This window comes from Anguilla rostrata, chromosome 12 (genome assembly GCF_018555375.3).
Source record: "Anguilla rostrata isolate EN2019 chromosome 12, ASM1855537v3, whole genome shotgun sequence".
Classification (NCBI taxonomy): Eukaryota; Metazoa; Chordata; class Actinopteri; order Anguilliformes; family Anguillidae; genus Anguilla; species Anguilla rostrata.
In genome coordinates, this window is record NC_057944.1 from 38,605,814 (window position 1) to 38,628,107 (window position 22,294).

General features: G+C 45.2%; 1 long non-coding RNA gene across 1 annotated transcript in view; it reads left to right on the forward strand.

Annotated features, from left to right (window-relative positions):
• The window catches only part of LOC135236722 (uncharacterized), a 51,370-nt gene extending 36,515 nt beyond the window's left edge, over window positions 1-14,855 (forward strand). Inside the window, exon 4 of the long non-coding RNA XR_010324659.1 lies at window positions 13,647-14,855. This is a non-coding gene — a long non-coding RNA (uncharacterized LOC135236722). The remainder of the gene's footprint in view (window positions 1-13,646) is intronic.
• Window positions 14,856-22,294: the final 7,439 nt, after the last annotated feature.

The window sequence follows — 22,294 nt, forward strand, 5'->3', positions numbered from 1 at the left end:
GCACCTGATCCAGCTAGCCTGGTTAACCGACCGCGCTCTTCAGTCAAGACCTCGATAAGTAGAATCTGCTGTCTTCATGCTGGGCTGGAGCAAATTTGCGCTGAAATCGGCACTTTTTGGATATGATTGAACACACCCTGTGGGGGGGGGGGTCTGTGTGGCTCAGTCTAGTCCACAAACCGGTACACTCCCAACCCCCTCAAAAATCCTCGCCTGTGGCTAGAGGTTTGATTCGCGATACCTTCCATATTTGTGATCCTATCTCTAACTATAACCTATATATATATATATATATTGTCTATAACCCTCTGTACTTCCCCAGTGATTAAATGTACATTACTGGCATTTAGCAGACACTCTTATCCACAGCGACTTTTGCACAACTTTTTAACGTAGAATTTATACTGCATCCATATATACAGCTGGATATATACTGACGCAGTGTACAATGGCGCTGTTTTACCCGGGAGTCAAACCTCTGGAAAGACCAATGCCTTGCCCATTATACTACCCAGCCGCCGATTATGACTGAACGTACGCGGTTTTGTGAATTTAGCAGTCACCAAAAATTAACTCAAAATATTTGCTTGCCTTGATAAAAAAAAAAAAAAAAAAGAAACTCTTGCAATTAGTGTAAAAGAGAAAATGAGGGAACGTGTTGATTGAAATGAACGAGGATGTCTGGGGCTTAATTGCGATGGGAATCTCATTTGCAGGTTTTTACTCGCGTAGCCGAGCAGGTCTAAATATAAATACAATCTCCAATTCGGAGAGGGAGCGATCCCGGAGAATCGGCTGCTCGGTGCTGCTGCAATTATTCACGGCTAATTCTGGCTGCTGGACCGCCCAGCAGGAAGCCGTGATAAACAGGAATAGTATAAATGAATAAAGAAATAAATCAATAATGCATTACTGATGACACGGTTTAGCGTACAGCTGTGGCCATTAGCTTGGACAGCAGCTCAAAAAGCTTAACTGCAATTCCCCTCGGCTAAAAAAAAAAAAAAAAACCTCGGATGAATTCATAATGCGTGACAAAAAAATAAATAAAATTTATTTAAAAAGACATGAGAAAGCGATGAGAAATGGGCCCAAAGTGAATTTGGTTGTGTTGGAAAAGCATTAATATATCGCTCATTAAAAAGTAATCCACTACGGCTAGGCTGACGTTACATTGTCATTAAAAGGCACCGGAATGAATGGCTTCTCGTTTGCGCAGTTTACAGTTCTGCCATTGCCTCAATATTTAATGCGTGTTTGTGTCTGTCTGGTAACGGCAGTCATTATGGGCTAATTTGCTTCAGGATGATCTGTTTTTGTACAATTCTGAGTGCATTTAAAAAAAAATAATGCAGTGCATTTTAATTATATTGTGACACAGCATGATGAGAAAAAAACGTCATACTTTATGAAAATTGATATCTGATCATACGTCTTCTAGTATGATGAGCCTGATACAGATATTTAGTGTTTCTCTAAACTGGTTTGATTAGACATTTTTATTAACATACATTTTAGCATTCATATTATTAATGTTCATAGCATTAACATTCATATTTTTATGATTACATTCGAAAGATGGCTCACAAAAAAGGCGCATAAACAATTTATTGATGTGACAGCAAAAAGTTTTGGTAACAAATATGCTTAGAAAGCACAGTTGTTATTCTCATTAATTTATTTTGTACCCAGTTTTGAATAAGGAAATGCAGTGAGTGACGAGAAGTGGGATGGTGCTGGGCTCGGGTGGGGGCTGGGGTTCGAGATGGGGCTGGTGGTCGGGGTTGGGGGATGGGGTGGGATGGGTGGTGGGGGCGGGAGGCGGGGCTGGGGGTCGGGGTAGGGCTGGGGGGTCGGGGTTGGGGGTTGGGGGGTTGGGGATGGGTGGTGGGGGTGGGAGGCGGGGGGTCGGGGGGCTGGGTTCGGAGATGGGGTGGGGGGTCGGGGATGGGCGGTGGGGGGTCGGGTTGGTGGTGGGTCAGGGATGGGGATGGGGGGTCGGGGTAGGGCTGGTGGGTCGGGCTGGGGTTGGGGATGGGTGGGGGGGGTGGGGCAGGGGTGGGAGGGGCTGGGTCGGAGATGGACTGGGGGGTCGGGGATGGGCGGTGGCGGGGTCGGGGTTGGGGGATGGGGGGGTCAGGGATGGGTGGTGGGGGGGTCGGGGTTGGGGGATGGGGGGGTCAGGGATGGGTGGTGGGGGGTGTGAGGTGGGGTTTAGCAGTTTCGCAGCACAGGGATGGGACGCCCATCACTGAACCGCATAACTGAAGAGGGGGCACCGAAACGGGGCAGGCTTCGCATGGCGGATGCCAGTCTTGTGTCTGACCTGGGATCCCGCTGCGTCCCGCTGCTGATCCTGCTGTTCCCCAGGAGGTGGGTCAAAGCAGAAGAGAATGTGCCCCTGCGTTTCCCGCGGAGACCAGGGGGCGGGGGGGTTGGGGTGGGGCGCCAGCTGCAGCTGCGTACCCCCCGAGAGATTCTGGGAGAGGGCGTGGCCGGCAGTGACCGTGCAAGGTGAAGGGGATTGTGGGAAATATTGTGCTGGAAGGGTATACTGCACCAAGTGTGTTCAGAAAGAGCCAGAGCTAGTACCAGAAGTACTAACTTCATGCTTTTCTAATAGCATAACTTATTTTATTCTAATGCATTGTCATGTGATGCAGTCTTTTGCTTGTCAACACTATACTCATCATCATAACCATCATCAACACCTTCATCATCCTCATTGTCATGACCTCTATGCAGCTCATGCAATCTGAAAGGCCCTTAACCAGCTAAAAGGGGACGTCTAAAAATAAAAATCCCCCCCAGTTTTCACCGCGTGTGACTGCAATCAATATCGCACATCCCTGTAATACTCCTGTAAACACTGATACTTCCAGCCTTTCAGATAAAGTTCCGCGCTGTGGCTTTTCTCTCCGTCACGTCATTCCCTTTTTCTTCTCCCCCCGGACTGAGAGACCGTGTCCCAGCGTGTCACAACCCTCCTCGTGTCTTACAACACTTTTCAAGGTCAACGGCTCGGAGTTATCTCGCTGGCACGCTCGGAACATTTTTCTCTCTTTTTTTTTTTTTTTGGAAGAAGAGGAGGATGAGTAATTACACGATGCCAAGTCTCAGAGCTGCAATTTAAGGTTAACCAGGGAGGGAGGAGAGCCCATTCATCTGCTCAGGGTTTTAACTGGGCGAGAAGAGTTCCAAAAAAGAAAAGAAAAGAAAAAAGAAGCTGAATCTCATCCGGGGCCAGGCGGTTCTTTATCACACACGGTTTATGAGGTCACAGCTGGCCCCGCAGGCCTAGCTTCTCCGTGGTTACAGGTCAGCAGGTGCGACAGACGGAAAGTGCCGGTCGAGCCAGGTGCCCTAACCTCACGGGTCACAGTCATGGGCTTGTACCCCCCCGCGCCTCTCCGGGCCGGGCTGGCTGAGTCCATGGGGATGTGCTTTACTAATGATGCAAGGTGGCCGCTTTCTGCTCCTGATGAGACTCTGGTGTCTTGTGGAGGCGATTCTAATAGGAGGCAGCCAGTTTTGAGTATTGACCAATGAGAACGCTCGATAAAACTTGCTAGAGCCAATCACACACTCACAGATTGTGAGTTCCCTTTGCGCATGCGCTCGGCGGATGTGTCAGGGCTGGATGTGTCAGGAGTCTGTCCCTCAGTCAGAAAGGGGTCAAACGAGCGATGAACATAGTTCACGCGCTGCCTTGAGTCCACATACGAGCCGCGAAGCTTACCTGCCTCAGCTCTTCCTTTCTCCTCAGTTCCGGTGGAAATAAATCTTCTGAATAAAAGAAATGTCATAAAGGAAATGACGTATGATTTTTCTCCCCCAAATCCCATAACCTGTCTACCCCCCCTCCCCACCCCACCTCACCCCACCCTGCCGTAACCCTGGTCACCCCCGCTTCTGCGCACGCATAGTCCATCACCCGCAGGTTTGGTAAATCGAGTCACCAGGTGTTGGGCCTCATACATCTCCCATTTAAACTTGGCTCCACAAACGCTTCCTGACGCGTGCGGTGATCGGATATGAATCAATCAAGCAGCGGTAACGGATGCGATGAGAGGGGGCGAATATGTCTCACACTGACCGTCCTCGTTGTGTGGAGGGCAGCAAAATCCCCGAGGGGGGGAGGGGGGGTTGGCGAGCGAGGCAGATGGAGCCGGGTGTTGTCACCGCCGACTGAACAGGTAATGAATTATTCCAGTACAAATGGGCTTCCACCACTAGGGAGGGAGAGGAGGGGAGGGTTTCTCTCAGAAAAAAAAACTGAGGGCTGCTGAGAAGGAAGAACCCGCACGCGGCTTTCTCTCTTTAACACGTTCGGCCCGTTCGGCTAACGCTAACCCAGCGCTCGGCTAACGCAAACCCAGCGTTCAGCTAACGCTAACCCAGCGCTCGGCCCGCTCGGCTAACGCTAACCCAGCGCTCGGCCCGCTCGGCTAACGCTAACCCAGCGCTCGGCCCGCTCGGCTAACGCTAACCCAGCGCTCGGCCCGCTCGGCTAACGCAAACCCAGCGTTCAGCTAACGCTAACCCAGCGCTCGGCCCGCTCGGCTAACGCAAACCCAGCGTTCAGCTAACGCTAACCCAGCGCTCGGCCCGCTCGGCTAACGCTAACCCAGCGCTCGGCCCGCTCGGCTAACGCAAACCCAGCGTTCGGCCCACTCGGCTAACGCAAACCCAGCGTTCAGCTAACGCTAACCCAGCGCTCGGCCCGCTCGGCTAACGCAAACCCAGCGTTCAGCTAACGCAAACCCAGCGTTCAGCTAACGCAAACCCAACGTTCGGCCCGTTCGGCTAACGCAAACCCAGCGTTCAGCTAACGCTAACCCAGTGTTCGGCCCGCTCGGCTAACGCAAACCCAGCGTTCGGCTCGTTAGGCTAACGCTAACCCAGCGTTCGGCCCGTTAGGCTAACGCAAACCCAGCGTTCGGCCCGTTCGGCTAAAGCAAACCCAACGTTCGGCCCGTTCGGCTAAAGCAAACTAGTTTTCCCCCCCAACATAACCGCATTCGCCCACCGCTACACGCAAACCCAGCTTAGCACGCTAACCCAGGCTCACCCCGCTCGGCTAACGCAAACCCAGCGTTCAGGCTAACGCTAACCAGGTGTTCGGCCTCATAACGCAACCCAGCTTCGCTCTTCGGCTAACGCTAACCCCAGCGTTCGGCCGTTCGGTAAAGCAACCCAACGTCGCCCGTTCGGCTAACGCAACCAGCGTCGGCGTCGTGTCAACGCTACCCGCGTGTCGGACGTTGGCTAAGCAAACCAACGTTCGGGCCGTCGGCTACGCAACCCAGCGTTCGGCCCGTGTAGCTACGCTAACCCAGCGTTCGCCACTGTAACGCAAAACAGCGTTCCAAACGCACCACGCCGGCCCGTGGCTAACGAAACCCAGCGTTCAGCTAACAGCTAACAACCAGCGTTCGGCCCGTTCGACTAAGAAACCCAGCGTCGGCTCGTTCTCTAACGCTTAACCCAGCGTTCGGCCCGTTCGGCTAAAGCAAACCCAACGTTCGGCCCGTCGGCTAACGCAAACCCAGCGTCGGCCGTTCGGCTAACGCAACCCAGCGTTCGGCCCGTTCGGCTAAGCAAACCCACGTCGCCCGTTCAGGCTAACGCTAACCCAGCGTTCGGCCCGTTCGACTAACGCAAACCCAGCGTTCGGCCCGCTCGGCTAACGCAAACCCAGCGTTCGGCCCGCTCGGCTAACGCAAACCCAGCGTTCGGCTCGTTCGGCTAAAGCAAACCCAACGTTCGGCCCGTTCGGCTAACGCTAACCCAGCGTTCGGCCCGTTCGACTAACGCAAACCCAGCGTTCGGCCCGCTCGGCTAACGCAAACCCAGCGTTCGGCCCGCTCGGCTAACGCAAACCCAACGTTCGGCGCGGACGTCGAGCCGCCGTTAATAATTCATGGGCTGAGCCGGCCCACCTGATCGGCGCTATCCGGCGAGCGCTAATGAAAACCGTAGGGCAGGTGTGCGATCTCGCCGAGCGAAAGCGCGAGCGGGGATGAATTGGGTTCGTCTCCCCCCGTCGTTTAATGTCCCGGCTCTCCTCAGTACAATGCCACCATTTTACCTCTCCCCCGGCTCGGCTTTCTGTGCTGAATGGGCCCATCACACCTCTCTAACTATCTCCATTTTCTCCTTCAACAATGAGCACAATGGCAGGCTTCAACCGTTAAGTGCACGGACGCGTGCCGCTTGGAAATGATATCGCGCACACGCACTCTGAAAGTACCATAGAGACTCTAATGATATCCCCGCGTCACGTTCGCGGTAATGAGGAAGTTCTGTGGTGGTTATAGTAGGTCGCCCGGGTTCCAATGGCAGGCACAATGGCCCATCAGTTAAATGGGATAAGAAATGTTAAACGAGCGATTACATATGTGTCATCTGGAAAATATGCATAAGTCCTGGCCCCATTAGGCATGTTCAGATGTATGTGCTGTATGGTTCAGTGTTCACGTATACTTCCAGAATCTTCTTTTTTTGTTTACTTCTCTGTTATTGTACCTTTTTTTTCATCAAAAATATTTTCACCAGACAGCTGTGGAAGCTAATTTCTGGCCATATTTGTATTGTATCAGTCCTTATTTTGAAAATGGGACATTATTATGGGCTATTGTTAAACAGTGAGAATTTAGCTATATAGCTAACATAGTTATTTTTGCATATTTATCATCTCTGTTTGAAGCACAAAAACACAGATGATTATGTAGAATACTACTGACTGGATTTATATGAATATGAATATGAATGAAAGACGTGAGCAACGGAATCCATTGCTGTGACCAAAAATTATTTGTAATACTATCGAGGGATGTAAACAGTGAAGTCGCATTAATTGGGTACAGGTTTACGTAGCTTGGGCTATGTTATGAAAGTGCTTTGCCGTGCTCCTTGCACTCTGCTCACAGGCATTGTGTTCACTGCCTCCCTGTGGTACTGTCTCCCCAGTATTAAATCTGGAGCACAGTGGCTCTACGAATCTCGAATGTTGGTATTTTGTTCAACCTAATTTTTTATTTTTTTTTTCATGCTAAAGATTTTATTACGTCTTCGGCTAAAGCCAAAGTGAATCTTAAAACCGGTTCCATCCGGAAGCGGAGAACCAATTTACAGTTGTACTTAAAGCAGCCTTATCTAACCCGAATGTGCTTTGTTCTGTCACGACACCCAATGGTTTTCCGGTGGAAATTTAGTGGAGCTTAACAGGTACACACTGCTACACACACAGGGGGGCTGTGTTAAATTGAGCTGGTGATAAAGCCGCTTTTCTCATCAACTTAAACGTGCTTTGGTCTGAAAGGCTGAAAGTGAATATTTAAAAAAAACACGAAAGTTTGGAAAGTTACGAGGAGCTGGCTGCGTGACTCCCGCTGAGCAGCGTCACCCGAATTTTCCCGCTCTTTTTTTCAGGTAACTGCGGATGGTAGTGTGGCGTGGTTGAAAGGGCTCGATTCAATTTAATAAACTTTATTTATCTATCTCTGAGGGGCAATTAATTGCTGGGCCATATTATCAATCAACGACCAAAACAGACCAGGACACGGTACACACAACAACCCGACGTCACACACAACAGAAAGTCAAATAACGATTAGAAAAGAAAATGCTTCATATGATGCGCAGAAAGAGGGAGGGGAAAAAAAACAAAAAAAACTGTATCCTTTGCATACAGAAGCCTCCAGTTTGGTCATTTCTCACTTGTTTGCTCAGCCGCGTAAGGCAACCCCCTTTTCCCTAGTCGATATTCGGAAAAGTGTAATGTTAAATCCATCGAAATTTGCAAGGTCGTGCCCACGGGTGACACGAAAGTAATAAGCGAGCCGGAGGACGGCGGAACCCGGGCTTTTCTGAGAATCGCAGAGCGGCGCTCGGGCCAGAAACAAGGGGATTAGAGGTGAATTACCAGCCGCGCTCTGACAAAAGACATCTGAGCGTGGAAATCAATATGCTGGGGGTGCTCACTCTGACGAAAATAAAGAAATAAAAACGGCCTTGGATTCAATCAACATTTTTTCGCTTAGCTTTCAGCCCCACATATAAATGTATGTTTTTTTCTGCAGAAACAGTTTATTGAGTTCAGGACTCGGTGAAACATAAACTGTTTATGAAGCAAAAAAAAAAAAAAGAAGAGAAAAGAATACTACTTGTGAAAATATGAAGTCTTTTTTAAGGGAGGGCAGTTGCTGCTGTGCACAAGTATGTAGCGCTTTAATATGCATGTACATAGAGGTTTAATATACATATTCATAACCCTCTAATGTACATGGACATAGCTTTTTAACATCTATATACATATATCTTTATATAGCACTTTAGCATACCCTAAATGTGCATAGGCCTTTAACACACGTATGTAGCCTTTTGTAATGCGCCAACGTCATGTATATTTATTAAAATTCCAAGCGTGTGTGTGGAGGGTATCAACTGGGTCAGCGGAACAATATAATCTCCGTTTCAGATCTAAGTGCTTGATACATATTGTTCAGCGCATGAAATTCAACTAGATTTCACCCTTTGATGGTCTACATTGCTTCCTTGTACGAGGAAGCACCCAATTTATTATGACATGACATAATTGATATTTCTACAGTGACTTCATTACAAGAGGATATAATTAAATTGTTAAATTGATCATAACCGGATTCTCCCAGCCCCCTGACATACACACACACACACACACACACACACACACAGTCACAACGAGACAAGATCGATGTATGATAATGCAGGGGCCTGGTCTGTGCCGATGCAGGTCCCTGTTCTGTAATTGTGTTTATTTCGCATGAATCCTCCGCCATTGGGCTCTGCAGAGTGTGTGTGTGATCCGTGTCAGAGCGGTTACCTGTCTCCAGGTGCTCCCTGACCTCCGGATGACAGGAGGACCGGCTACTGCGACAGACCTGTGAGGGCGAGGGTCACCTGAAAAAAGAAAAAAACCTGCATTAGTCGTGACATCCTGGCGATTTCTGCCGAAAAACGGTTCGCCCCGTGTATAGTCCTCCGGTTGGCTGACCGATCGAATTTTGGTTTGTGTACGGTCACTCCACATTCACTTAATTTCGATAAGAAGTGAGAAAATTAGACTCCGCACGCATTGCCCGCCCCCTCACCCTGACATGAGCGGCATTGTGATTGATTCTGGTCGCCGCTGTGTCGCGTCCCGTATTGGGACATGGGAGTACGCTAGCAGCTCTATGAGAAGGTCAGGGTGCACGCGAGAAGGTCGGGGGCTGTGGGGGGGTTAGGGGGGGGGTGTGGAGCTGGAGGGAGGGGGGGGGAGGGGGGGGCTGCGGGGCTGGCTTATCGCCGCTCTTATCGCCCGGCTCTGACAGCCTCCGGGCCGCCTGCTCCAGGCCACAGGCGCTGCGGCCGCCTGCGTTTCGTTTTAATCTCCGGGCTCTTCAGGGGGACGTCTCCGGGTTTCCCGCGCCTCCCTTTATCTGCCCGGTGCAGCTTGTACGCCCGGAGGAGGAGGAGGAGGAGGCGCGTGGAGGCGCGCAGGAGAGAGCGCGAAGAAAGCTCCGGAAAAAAGGGGAGGAACTAGAGGAGAATCATAAATTCACACCGATGCCCGGGATGGATATGGACTCCCCTTCTGCCTGCAGGGGAAAAACATCTGTAGCAGTATTTAAATAGCGTGTTCACAAATGTATTATTTAAAAGGGGTTTTTATGGGGCCTCTCTTTCCGTGTCGTCACTGCTGCACGTAGATGTGTGTTGTCTCCTTCATCGGTTTTAATTGGGCCTGGATTGGAAATGCTTAGTGCTGAGTTGCTGTGGAAACGTGGGGAGATGCCCATTTTCCGCACCCCCCTCCCCCCATATTGTAATGAGGTCTCAACCCCATCTGTTCGGACCAGTCCCCTCTCAGACAATGTGCGTCTCACCCGTGCGGGGGTCGGGGGGGGGGGGGGGGGTGACAGACTCCCATCATGACCGGCAGGTGTTCGAGCCCCAGAGTGCCGCACAGTGACGGCTTGTCATCAGGAAAACCCGTAACCGTTCTAGAACACAGGCGTCGACCAATCGCGCGAGAGCAGGCGGAGCACCGAGCCAGGGCGGCTGAACGGCACCGGGCGACGCCCACGAGGCGCACGCAAGACGAAGCGGGCTCACGCAGAATGCGATTTAAAATTTACAAAAATTCGATATAAACCCCGGAGCTAAAAATCAAAGCAAACCAGGCTCGCCCTGACAGGCGTGTATTTTCCTCTGCGTGAAGCAGAAGTGGATTTATTTCGCTTTGTGCAATTCTTTCAACAATTATGTTAACAAATGTCCTCCGTTTTGTTGTTGTTGTCGCCTCTGTGAGGTGATTTGCCCGTGTGATCTGATTGGCCGGACGACGCTGTTTGTAACGCACTGAGACAGTGATGGCGGTTACCGTCGGAGAACCCACAGAAATACGCTGTGGCTGAAATGGCGGAGCACGCTTTTCTCCCAATAAGTCGGGACGCGTGAAAAGGGGGCTGAAATATGGGGGTGTCCCGGGAAAAATTAGGCGTCTGGTCGACCCATGAATTGCTGACCAAAAAAAGAAAAAAATGCATCTCAAATCAGGTTTGGAAAATATCTCAAACCATTTGATATACCCAAACATACATGGGAAATATTAACACATTTGGATAACAGGACAAAACCCTGAAATACAGTAGAATGTATTTAATATGTTTTTTAAATGAGCTTGTTTACGTGTACAAGTGTATTCGTTCATACATACAATTTTGCAGCATCTAACTAATAATTTTGAGAATTCGTTTTTTTTTTTAATTATCAGAAAAAAGCGAAATTCAGTCCTCAAGATTGAGATCTCTGATGAGGCAAAACTGTAATTATGCTTCAGTTGTTTTTTTTCCTCTCTCTCTTTTCCTCATATCACATCAAACACGTCCTTAATCGTTTAGCTGTGAAAGATTTTTTTTATTTCTTTTTATGCTTGTTCTCGCGTGCCATAAATACTCAACCTGCAGATGTTCTCACTGTCATCAACACAAAGGAAGCAATCCACCACTCAAATGATAATACACCTCCTCTGTCTCCTCAGCATCTGCTGTGCCATAAAATTATATTTCTGGTGTTTTTTTTCTCAGGCACGATGACGCCTGTCACCAGTTTAGCAACTTCAGCTTCCTGCAGTCTCGACAACAGAGTGGGGACAGGAAATAGAATAGAATAGACAGGAATAGTTATTTGTCTGAAAAAAATAGAAAAAACATAAACAGTTGAAGTACGGGCAAATATTGTGGAGAGACAGGAGTAACGTGGCATAAATTTACCCCGATTATACATCTAAATGAACAGCTAGGAGTGAGTGTGTGTGTGTGTGTGTGTGTAACTTAGTATGAAAGCGTACTGGGAAAAGCAGTGATGTGCTAATTTCTGCAGAATCACAGCTCCCAGATCTGTCTCGCTATTTGAAATGTGTCGTGCACATGTAAATGGGAGCTTCATATTTTCAAAAGCAAACAACTCCGTGCAAAGTTTCTAATTGCATGTACCAAACACACCGAGGCAATTATCCTTAAAATACAGATTCATAGTAATTTTCTGCTTTCTGCAGAGACTTATCCAGAGTAACTAACATAACAGTCATTAACACACACTGGCATATACATCCATTTATATCTACTCAAGCAGTTCAGTCCAGTGGCACAGTGGCACTGTCCCACCAAATCAAACCTGCAACCATGGATTTACAAGCCCAGTTTCCTTACAATTACAGCACATATTCTTTGAAAAGCCTTGGATAGCTGTAATGGTGTTTCAACCAGTGATGATGGATTTCATTGCTATACTGAAGTAGAACTGCATAGCATTTTTTTACCCCGTTACATTTGTTGTTATATTTAATGTTGCTTATGGTCACTGGTGCTAGGTGTGTTTACGGACATGAGTTTGTCTCTGGAAGATGACAGTCCAGGTTCTGTAGATTTAGAGAAACTGAAAAACTTGTGTTTTTTTTTATTTTACAAAAACGAAAATCTTTATTCGTTAATCACATCGACAACAAATACTGTGATGCGTAACCTGTACCATTCAAACATTTGAAAAAATGTTTTTTTTTTCCCCCTCAACATTTGCATTTTCTTACCCAGTGCTTGAGCCTTGTTTGCTGGGCTGAACAGGAACTTGTAATCAGTCATACATTTGCCCCATATGGTCTGCAGGCCGGCCAGAACCGTCCTAAAGTTTCTTCACTGGTTTCCAAAAACAAATGAAAACAGAAGTTTTCTTCTGTCTGGGGAGAAATGTGCGCCCAGAAAAAAGAAAAAAAAAATGATATATGAGACGGTGGTTTGGGAGAATCATCGACTTCATCTATTAATCAAATATAATTCGATAGCTTCTGTGAGCTGCCATGTTTTAGCTGCTAAAATTAATTTCCTTCCATTTACCTGCGCATTACCATTAAGAGGTTCATATCTTTCAGATAAAATCCACATTAAAAAGTGCTTTTTTCAAGTTCATCTCAATACCTCGCATTTGTCTTCACTTATGAATACTGTTTTGGAACTATTCCATTATGTAAAGAATATTTGAAGTTAGCTTTGACAAATCAAGTTTTAATGATTAAGCTAATAGCACTAAACTTTTATTCACTTTTTTGTTACTTTCAATGAATTAACTTTTTTTTTGCTATAATTGTTCCATCGCTACAGGCTAATTGCTCATGTTATTTATTATTCATGTTCAATATGGCTTTTTATCATTTGTAGTCACTTGCGACTTGCACTGACTTATGCACCTACATTTCTGTCATCCCTTCTCTTGCTTGTGAAAGCAAAGCATTGTGGGACTTGCAGTCCTCTGCAATGCATGCAGTTGTATGCTTTGCCAGAGGAGGTTTTTGAGCCAAGAAAATTCTCCATTTATAACTCCACTAAAAATGGCCAGGCAAAAAGAGGCATAATCCTTATAAGATATATGATTTATTCCTTATTCCTGAGTCTAGCATTTACATAAAGCAGAGTGGACAAGCCCAAACTGAAGAAAGTAGGGACAGGGCCTACTTTTTTATAAACACAGAGAGATTGTGTTTCCTTCCTTAGTTTAGTAAACAGTTTGGATATTAAACAGTCGCCTGTCATGGCTGCCGGCGGGCCTGCTCTGTAGACCTGGGGGGGGGGGGGGGGAATCACCGCGACCCAGCGGCGTCTCTGACAGACTGGCGACCCCCGGGAGTGAGATATGAGGACAGAGGCACATCTGTCTTTTCGCTCGGTGCGGCCCCGCGAGTTCACGAAGAACGCACGCCGTCATTTTTTTTTACGTTGCAGAAGTGCCGAGGAGCGCATATTTTTCCGGCTTCATCATCTCCGGTCTTCAGGGTGCATATATATATCACCGCTCTCGGTTACGAGGCGATCGTATATCTTTTCGTTTCGGACGCATTTCTGCACAGATGCAGCGCTGACCAGCCCAGGCCCGTGGATGTCCCAGGCAGATCGGTCTGCTGGGAGCAGTTGTGTCGCATCGCGCCCAGCCAGGGGCAGCGTAGTGTGTTAAGCAACGGAAGGAATGCTTCAGCAAATCATTTGAGTATAAAAGTATAAAATAAATGAAAAAAATAAAGTAGATTACAAGTGTGCCTGTTTTCTGTTTCATGTCGTTTTGAACTGAAGAATTGTTGTTCGTATACGGCGAGGAAACCGCAGCGTCTGAGTACTGGCATTCTCCCCGGATGAAGTGGCCATTGTGCGAGGTTTCAGCTTGACGTCATTCTTTGTGACTGGTCCGACACAAACCACTCTTCACGTCCTCTTGACAAAATGGAACTTTCTGGTGAGGCTTTTTTTTTACACAAGTATTACTAACAAGCTAAGATTAAAAAAATTTTTTTACTCCAGTCCTAGCAGAATAACATCGCCTCACTCTTATATGTATTCCGACGGTGAAATGCTTGATCCTGTCTGTGTTGTATTGATGTAATGAAGCTGTTTCATGCCTGTACTCAAAAGACCCGATCGATAAGTTCAGGGCCCGATCGATTCCCCCAAACCCAATACCCCATATCTTATTTCTTAAAAATGAATCCTTTCCAACTGAGGATCGCCATTTTATTTCAACCTTGTGAACTCATGAACATGAATTCACAAATCTTATCTATATATTATATTGGGGGAGGCAGTTTTGTGGGTCTATGTGTAGCAGGCTTTGCCTTTAGCTGACTGCCTTTGAAATGTATGGTCGAGTGAGAGGCCCGGGTTCAAACCCACCTCAGACTCAGGAAAATCTCGAAACTCGTTCATTACATATGAATCTTTTGTGGGTCTATGGATCTTGGTAACATCAGATATTTCAAGAAAACCTGCTTGTGTATTTTTTTTTTTTTTGTATTTGATTTTGATTTTGTTTTCTTGGCTAGGTAATTTTCCTATACATTTTCTTCCAAATTGATGGAAATCTAAAACAGTATGTTTGTGCGACAGGTACAATGCTTAGACATTAGCATCAGTGACTGCCGTTCAGCCGATGGCTGAGAACACAAGAAAAATACAAAAATCTTTCTCTGTTCTAATGCAGAAGCGACAACGATTAACACTTGTGTTAGCTGTATTTCCTAGCGTCTGTCTTTTTAAGTTCCTGCGTCAAAAAAAAAAAAACCATAACAATCGAATTTGCGAACGTGTCTCAGCCGCACGAAAGCATTCGGACGAGAGGAACTGTTTCCAGGATTTTAGGAGACAGGAAGTGCCGCACAGCCCTCGAAAGCAGAAGAGCGAGACTGAATCCTGAACTGGGGGTGGGTAGCAGGGGGGGTGGTGTCGGATGGGGTGCGGTTGAGTGGTATGGGGGTTGGGTTGGGTTTATGCTCAGCCAGCCACCCAGAAATGAATGCCTGGCTAATACTACTGTACTGCCACACTGTAAGCTTTATTGCTCAATAAATTCCTAAGGATACTAACTTGGTTGTCTCGCCTTTCTTTACATTATGGAGAAAAAAAAGCAAAGCAACAGATGTGTCCCACATCTGGGAGGGCGGTGGGGGGTGGGGGGGGGCTTAGGCAAGCCCCTGGAAATGAATCCCTGTCTTTGTCAGTGTTGCGCTGAGAATCACAGAGAAGTCCATTCAATGCCCCCACCCTGCCCCACCCTCACCCAAAAAGGAAGGGGTGGGCGGGTGTTTTATTTTTGGGAGTGGGGGCGGGGGGGGGGGCATTGGGGTGGAAGTAGGGGCTAATGTATATTGTGAGCCATTCCTCCATTTCCTCCAGCTTCTAGAGAAAGCACAGAGCCGGTATAATGCCGGATGATTAGGGAGGAATGTGTGGAGGCTGGTGAATGGATGTAACGACGGGACTAGGGGATGCTGGGTAATTAGTGATGGAGGAGAGGCGGATAGGCAGGGAGGTGCCATTCAAGGGCCACAGACAGGAGGTGGGGGGAATGTGAAAGGACAATAAGAGATATGAAAGATATGAGGAACAGAAGGGACACATACATATTTAGTATAATTATTATTATTTTTTTTTTATATTTTCCTGTGTGGCAGGGGGAGGGAGTTGATGGCGGAGAGCAGCAACATTGAGGAAAGGCTGTGTCCTGTTTACACAGAATTCAGTCCACAGGTCAAACGGACACGGCTTCGGCTGTCATTTACGGAAAGCTGCGCGTTTTTTTTTTTCTTTTTTCTTTCTTTCTTTCTTCTTGTGTTGTGGGTGAAACACAATCCACTCTGAGGACCACTGCGATAAGCCGCTCTTTTATTACAGGAAGCGTGGGGGAGAATTCACAATGCGTCAGCGCGGCGCTTTCCCTGACACGAAGCGGCGAGCGCTCTGGAGATGTTTTGCCCACCCATAAGATAAAGATGTTTCGCTGAAGCTTTTCAGTGGTAACTAGGGGAACTATGTACATGGCTGGATTTGTCCGTTTAAAATCTCCCCATGCTTCTTCTGATCCTGGGCTAAAATCATGAATAATCCTGAAATAATTACCTCATGATCTTGAGATTATGAGCTCTGAATACGGTACTTTTTGTGATAGGCCCAGTGAGCCACCATTTTAAAAATATGACGTCTGGTGCGATATATATCAGTGCAGTGCTGGCAGGTCTGTGGTTTCCATGGAAAATATAACCATTTTCTAAAACGCATTTATAAAGTTGCGTGGTAATATCGCGCATGTTTTTGTGCTTGCGTTCCTAGACTTCCTGTGCAGCATCCATAAGTTAAAAAAAATATAAAATAAAAAAAGTGATTTTTCTTAAATGTCTAGTTACAGCAGCAGGCTAATCAAACCAACTGTCTGCAACCAGATCAATAATAATAATAATAATAATAATAATAATAATAATAATAAAGTGGTTTATGCAGATGTGTAAAATTATGAAAGCTAGAAAGCTCAATTGATTTACAAACCAGAGCATTTCCGCTATGGTGTGGTGGTTACTCATCGCAAAAACGATCGTAAAAAAATAATAGCTTTACTTTTTTGAAAGGTAGAATATGTTCTTTTATTGCCAATGCACTTTTGCCTTGTATTGCCTTTGCTATAAAGGTTTTAATGCCTAATAAATTCCCACAGACACTAACTTTGCTGTCCTGCCTTCTTTTTTTTTTCTTTTTTTTTAAACTTTACTGAGGTTTTTTTCCCCTCCTTTAAAAAAAAAAAAAAAAAAACAACAGATGCATCCAACAGCACGCGTGCACGTGAAGGAGCGGCGCGTTCGCCTCGCAGGAAGCGCAGCGCGAAGAGAGGGCTGAGGGGGAGGCGGAGTTATGCGCCACGGTTATTTTAAATTAGGGTTGCGGAACGGGGGAAGAGCGTTCGGGCTGAATCACCACAACGCAACAACGCAACGCCGCCCGACATCATCATGAAAGATTCACACTGACATGGACGTCTGGGGGGGAGGGGTGGGGGGCTGGCGACAAGCGACGACTCGCTCCCTGTCCTCTTTACTTTTCTTCTTTTCTTTTTTTTTGCGCGTGGTGTGCAGTTGGCCGTGAAGAACACGCGGAGTACATCTATTAGCGCGTCCTTTAATTGAACCCCGGGTTAATGCAATATTATTTGCCTCATATCTTTACCCAGAGCTACCGAGGGAGGGGCGGCTCGGGGGAGTGTTAGCTCTCTCGCGCGTGTTACTCTCTCTCTCTCTCTCTCTCTGTACCCTTCATATACAGCAGCTGAAACAGAAAAGACACTAAAAATGTACCACACTATGTTTTAATTCACAAAATTATGGAACACATTCTACTTTAATAATGGTCAGATGCAATCGGCCAATAACATTTCCCTCTTAATTACACATTCATTTCCCAAACGATATTAACACCTCTATCTTCAGAGGGTACAGTTCTGTATAACACCACTGAATCCTCTAGTGTTTTATCAGATTGGTGAACATATTAAAACCCTTTCATGCATGGTTTCCACTACAGTCTGTTTCAAAGTCTGTTTTTGCCTAGTCAAAAACATTTCTGATCTCCAGACCGCATGATTGCCGTGTCCTTGGACCTTTGCCTAAAATTTGAATGCTCCATATCGCTCAATAAAATTCTCCATATCCTTACATTTGATTGGTTTTTCTAGTTTTAGATACATTGGAGGTGAAAATGGTGGGTGGAGGTAGAGACATTCAAAGTACCTATGGCATAACTGTGAAAACCTTCTATACAAGAGAAAACTGAGGTGATTTAAAAAAAAAAAAAATTCTTGTTAGGTATGATGCAAGGAGCATTATGAGTCAAGTTTTAACAAAAAAATTACATTTGTTTTTATATTGTGTATGACACTCTAGTGGACATCATGCATTAAGAGTTGTAATCTGCATGTGTGGCTTATATTCTCATGGAGCCAACCAATTTTCACATCCATTCACATGTTCTTAGAAGTAAAATAATAATAATAATAATATTGCTCTGTTTTGTAGTAATTCATGCATGAAAGGGTTAAAAGGGACCATGTGTACATACACAATCTTTCATGGTCTTCCAGAACCTTTGGTCTGTGAACAGCCCTCTTTAATTTCAAAATGGAGTTCGAGTCTGAACACCGAGATGCCCATTGAAACCACTTCTTTGTTTGGGGTGTATGCTTGGGATTCTTGTCTAGCGTTGAAGTTCGATTTTGATACGAAGTTTGAACTTCCTGGCAGAGTGAACCAAGTTTTATGGGCAAAATGTATTGGTACACACTATAAGTTCATGATTCTGCTGACCTTAACAAGAGCCCCCAGGACCGAAACAGATGTGAAACAGTCCCACCATACCCATCTCCATTTTTCATCATAGGTGAAAATGGTAGCTAGTGGTAGCGCTGTGCTATCTTTTATTTATTTGTTTGTAACCGTCTTTCGACTTGTGAAGGTCGACAGCCTTTTGTCTTCCTTCTTTGCAGAGTCTGTTTGCCTTTTCCCCAAACACGATGGATGGGATATGGACTGCGTATGTGTGTTACGTCATCTTTACACCTCTGAGAAACTGGAAGCCAAGGGACCATAGAACAAATTTTCAGCTGGAAAAGTTTTTTTAAATTTTTATAATAAAAGTAGCGGCATATTAATCAAGATATATTTTTGGTAGATTTTACTTGAAATAATTATTAGGGGTGTGAAAATTTCTGACAATTTTTTTTTGTTACGAACAGAAATGTGAAACATCTTTTTTTTTCTCCAAGCAGTTGCATTAAGTAAAAAAGATTCTCAATTTTCAAGCATGCAATATACTTTGTTTTTTTTTTACCAGTATGTATTTATTTACATACAGCCTTACTTGCTCAACAATATCATATGCATGCACATATTCATGACTCAGCAGTATAAAAAAATAAAGTAGTAGCATATTAATAAAGAAATATTTTGGTAGATTTCACTTAAAATAATTACTAGTAATGGTGAGTGAATGGTGTGGGTACCCTGAGGTAGATCGGCCGCCTGTCCTGGGTGCACGCTGGGATAGGCTCCAGTACCTCCCCGCGACCCTGACCAGGATAAGCAGGTATAGATAATGGATGGATATTTATTAGGGGTGTAAACATTTGTGACATATCTTTTTTTTTTTTTTGAATAAATGTGAAACATCTCTTTTTTTCTCTCTCTGTCTTAGCCGTTGAATTAGTGAAGAGATTCTAATTTTTCAGGCACTCAGTAGACTTCATTACCGGTATTATTCTCCACAGCCTTATTTGCTCGACTACATCATACGCATGCACGCAGCCACGGCGCAATGGTCAGCGCTAAATTGGCTCCATTAAGCACATTTAACACTGGAGTGTGTTCTTATCTGGCTGGAATTAGATACGCCCAAGAAAAATCTTATTTCGAATTTTACCCCATAAGTATATGAATAAGAATATGAAATGCACGTGCAGTTCCATTCAGTCAGTCATGAGTATAAACACTGGGATGCTCATGGCATGCTATGCCACCACCGTAGCAGAGCTTCAGAAGCGAAAGAGAATGAGTCTTCCGTGCGTGCGCGCGCGCGAGAGAGAGAGAGAGAGAGAGAGAGAGAGAGAGCAAACAACGCGCTGGGCGGGCGGGCGAGCGAGCCGGGAGAGCTACTTTGCTGGATAAACACAGGCGTCTGATAATATATCAAATGAGAAGCTCTCCAAGCACAGGCAGTCAACCACGGAGAAGGAGGCCATTTAAAGGCCTTGCATAAACTGCGCCGGCAGACTGGGGAGGGTTTCCTGCAGTCGATGGCCCTTTTTGGGCGCGTACTTGAAGAGCAGATTAACTGATATCCGGCCATTACTGGTGTTTCAATTATTTATACGGCCGGCAATCCTGACACTGCTCCTGCTACTACGGGGAGAGCTGCTCATCCACGTCATACAGCAAATACTACTGTTACTACTACTACTACTGCCGCAATGCTACCATGACTTTTGCTACTTCTACTTAAACATACAGTAATTGTACTTATTTCACACCGTGCATGCTGTAGGTGAACACGCATCCTTGGTACAGGGATTCATGATATTCCATCATTTGTGGTGTTATGCACAATACAGATTATGCATGTACCACTTTAGACTGATTTAATCACTGTGAGCAAATACATGGTATTTGGAGTATATAGACACACACACACACACACACACACACATATATATATATATATATATATATGTATATGTTTTATTACCCATTCATAGTCAGTTGTTTATACTGCTTAAACTTGCAAGGTGTTTGTACTGTCGTAATCAGCTTAATTTATTTCACACATTTTTACATTACATTGCAGGCTTTTAGCAGACCAGAGCAACTTACCGTACACTTGCATTTAATTTGCTGCCCCCACCCACCCCCACAATAAATAGTATAGTTAGTGGAAAAGTTAATTGTTTCCACCAGAGCCAGCTATGGGTATTAAAGATGCAGACACATGCGAGCCTCACCCATTCACACCTGCAAGATCTGGCTTTGTTGTTCTGTTATTGTCCTATATGTGTGTGAGATATCTCCTAGTGAGTAACAGGCTAACAGCAGGCAACCTCAAGAGGGCACAAGAATGAAAGTGTCATGTTTAATTAAATTAAATTGTATTTAACCCGCTGATATTTAAAATGCATGCAGTAAACTAAATGCATACATAAGCAATGAGCAAGGAATGTGTCTTACACAGAGTGTGGGGTGCAGTTGAGGCATGCGTGTAGCGGAGGAGTGTAGCACAGTGGGTAAGGAACTGGACTTGTAACCGAAAGGTCGCAGGGTCGATTCCCGGGTAGGACACTGCCGTTGTACCCTTGAGCAAGGTACTTAACCGAAATTGCTTCAGTATATATCCAGCTGTATAAATGGATACAATGTAAAATGAATGCTATGTAAAAAAGTTGTGTAAGTCGCTCTGGATAAGAGCGTCTGCTAAATGCCTGTAATGTAATGTAACGCATGCCAACTGAACAAGGTTGAAGAACAGCAACTCAGCACCACCTCCCCTCAACCTCTCTACCCATCCAAACCCTCTAAGCGTTTTTGAGACCATGAAAAGCACTATATAAAATAAATGTATTATTATTATTAATAATAATAATGACATATATGGAATATATCAAAACATGTATTCACATTATCTGAAAATATGTCAGAGAAAGACAGATAGATAAGATAGATAGTTTATGTTCAAGAGGAAATTCAGATACGTGCAGGCATAAGAGAACATTCCAAAAACGTAACACATACACAAAATGACTTTGAATTCACATTTCTTCTACACAACTTTCACTCTCAAAAAATAAATAAACAAAAATATTTGGTCACAAAAAACTCAACTACACTTTCGCTTCCACCCCGAAATGCTGTTCAGTGTAACATTATGTAAATATTACTGTTTGTACGTGTGTCAGTTAGTAATATGATGCGTTGCGCCAGATTCAATGTTGGACTGTATCCGTTTCTGGACTGCTTTTGTTGGAACATTTTTGGACGAAGGAATGCTGAAAGTAAATTAAATGAAGACAGCCAAATCAGCCACTCGGCCTGTCTCACTTTTAACCCGGCTCCGATCGTTTCAGCAAACATTACAACGCATTCCAGCTTCAGAAAATCTGTCGATAGCCAGATTCATCATGCAGCCAAAAAAAAAAAGGTTCTTTGACACACAAGGCACCCAAAAACGTAGTCAGTTACTGCATGTTCACTGGATGACGCATTGGATAATACATATAACCTATAATAATAATATAATACAATCTGAACAATGCAAGCAATCTATTGTAATACGTTAATAGTACTAGCGTAGGATTCACGTTGCCTTCGCCCCAACCGACTTCTAACTTCCTCGCAAAATCTCGCGGTGCACGATTTCAATGGGGGTGCTTTTTAAAGACTGATCTTGTACCTATTCAGTCTTCTGATTGCAACCAACTGAGCCTTGTGGTTAGTAGGTACCTACTGCACAATCTGAATGGGGTGATTTTTTAAAGATTGGGCTCCATTAAAAGGAATGATATTTGTTGTGTCGTATGGACTTGTTGACTGCGCTTCCAAAGAAGCCTGTCAAAATGAAAGTTAATGCCGAACATTTTTTTTTACTTCGGTACAATTACTGGGGTTGCCTCCAGGGTTCCACCCGGAAATCAAGCCTGCAACCTTTTGATTACAAGCCCAGTCCCCTAACCACAGAATTATACTGCCTAAATATAAATGTGAAATCACTAGAAAATGAGCATGCGATTTAAAAAAAAAACCTAAATACGAAAATGCACAGACCATACACAATTTGAGCACATGAATAAATTAATAAACAAACAAACAAATAACACATCAGGCATAACTGTGCGGCATCCCATAAGAGAGATGAAAAATGTGGAATTC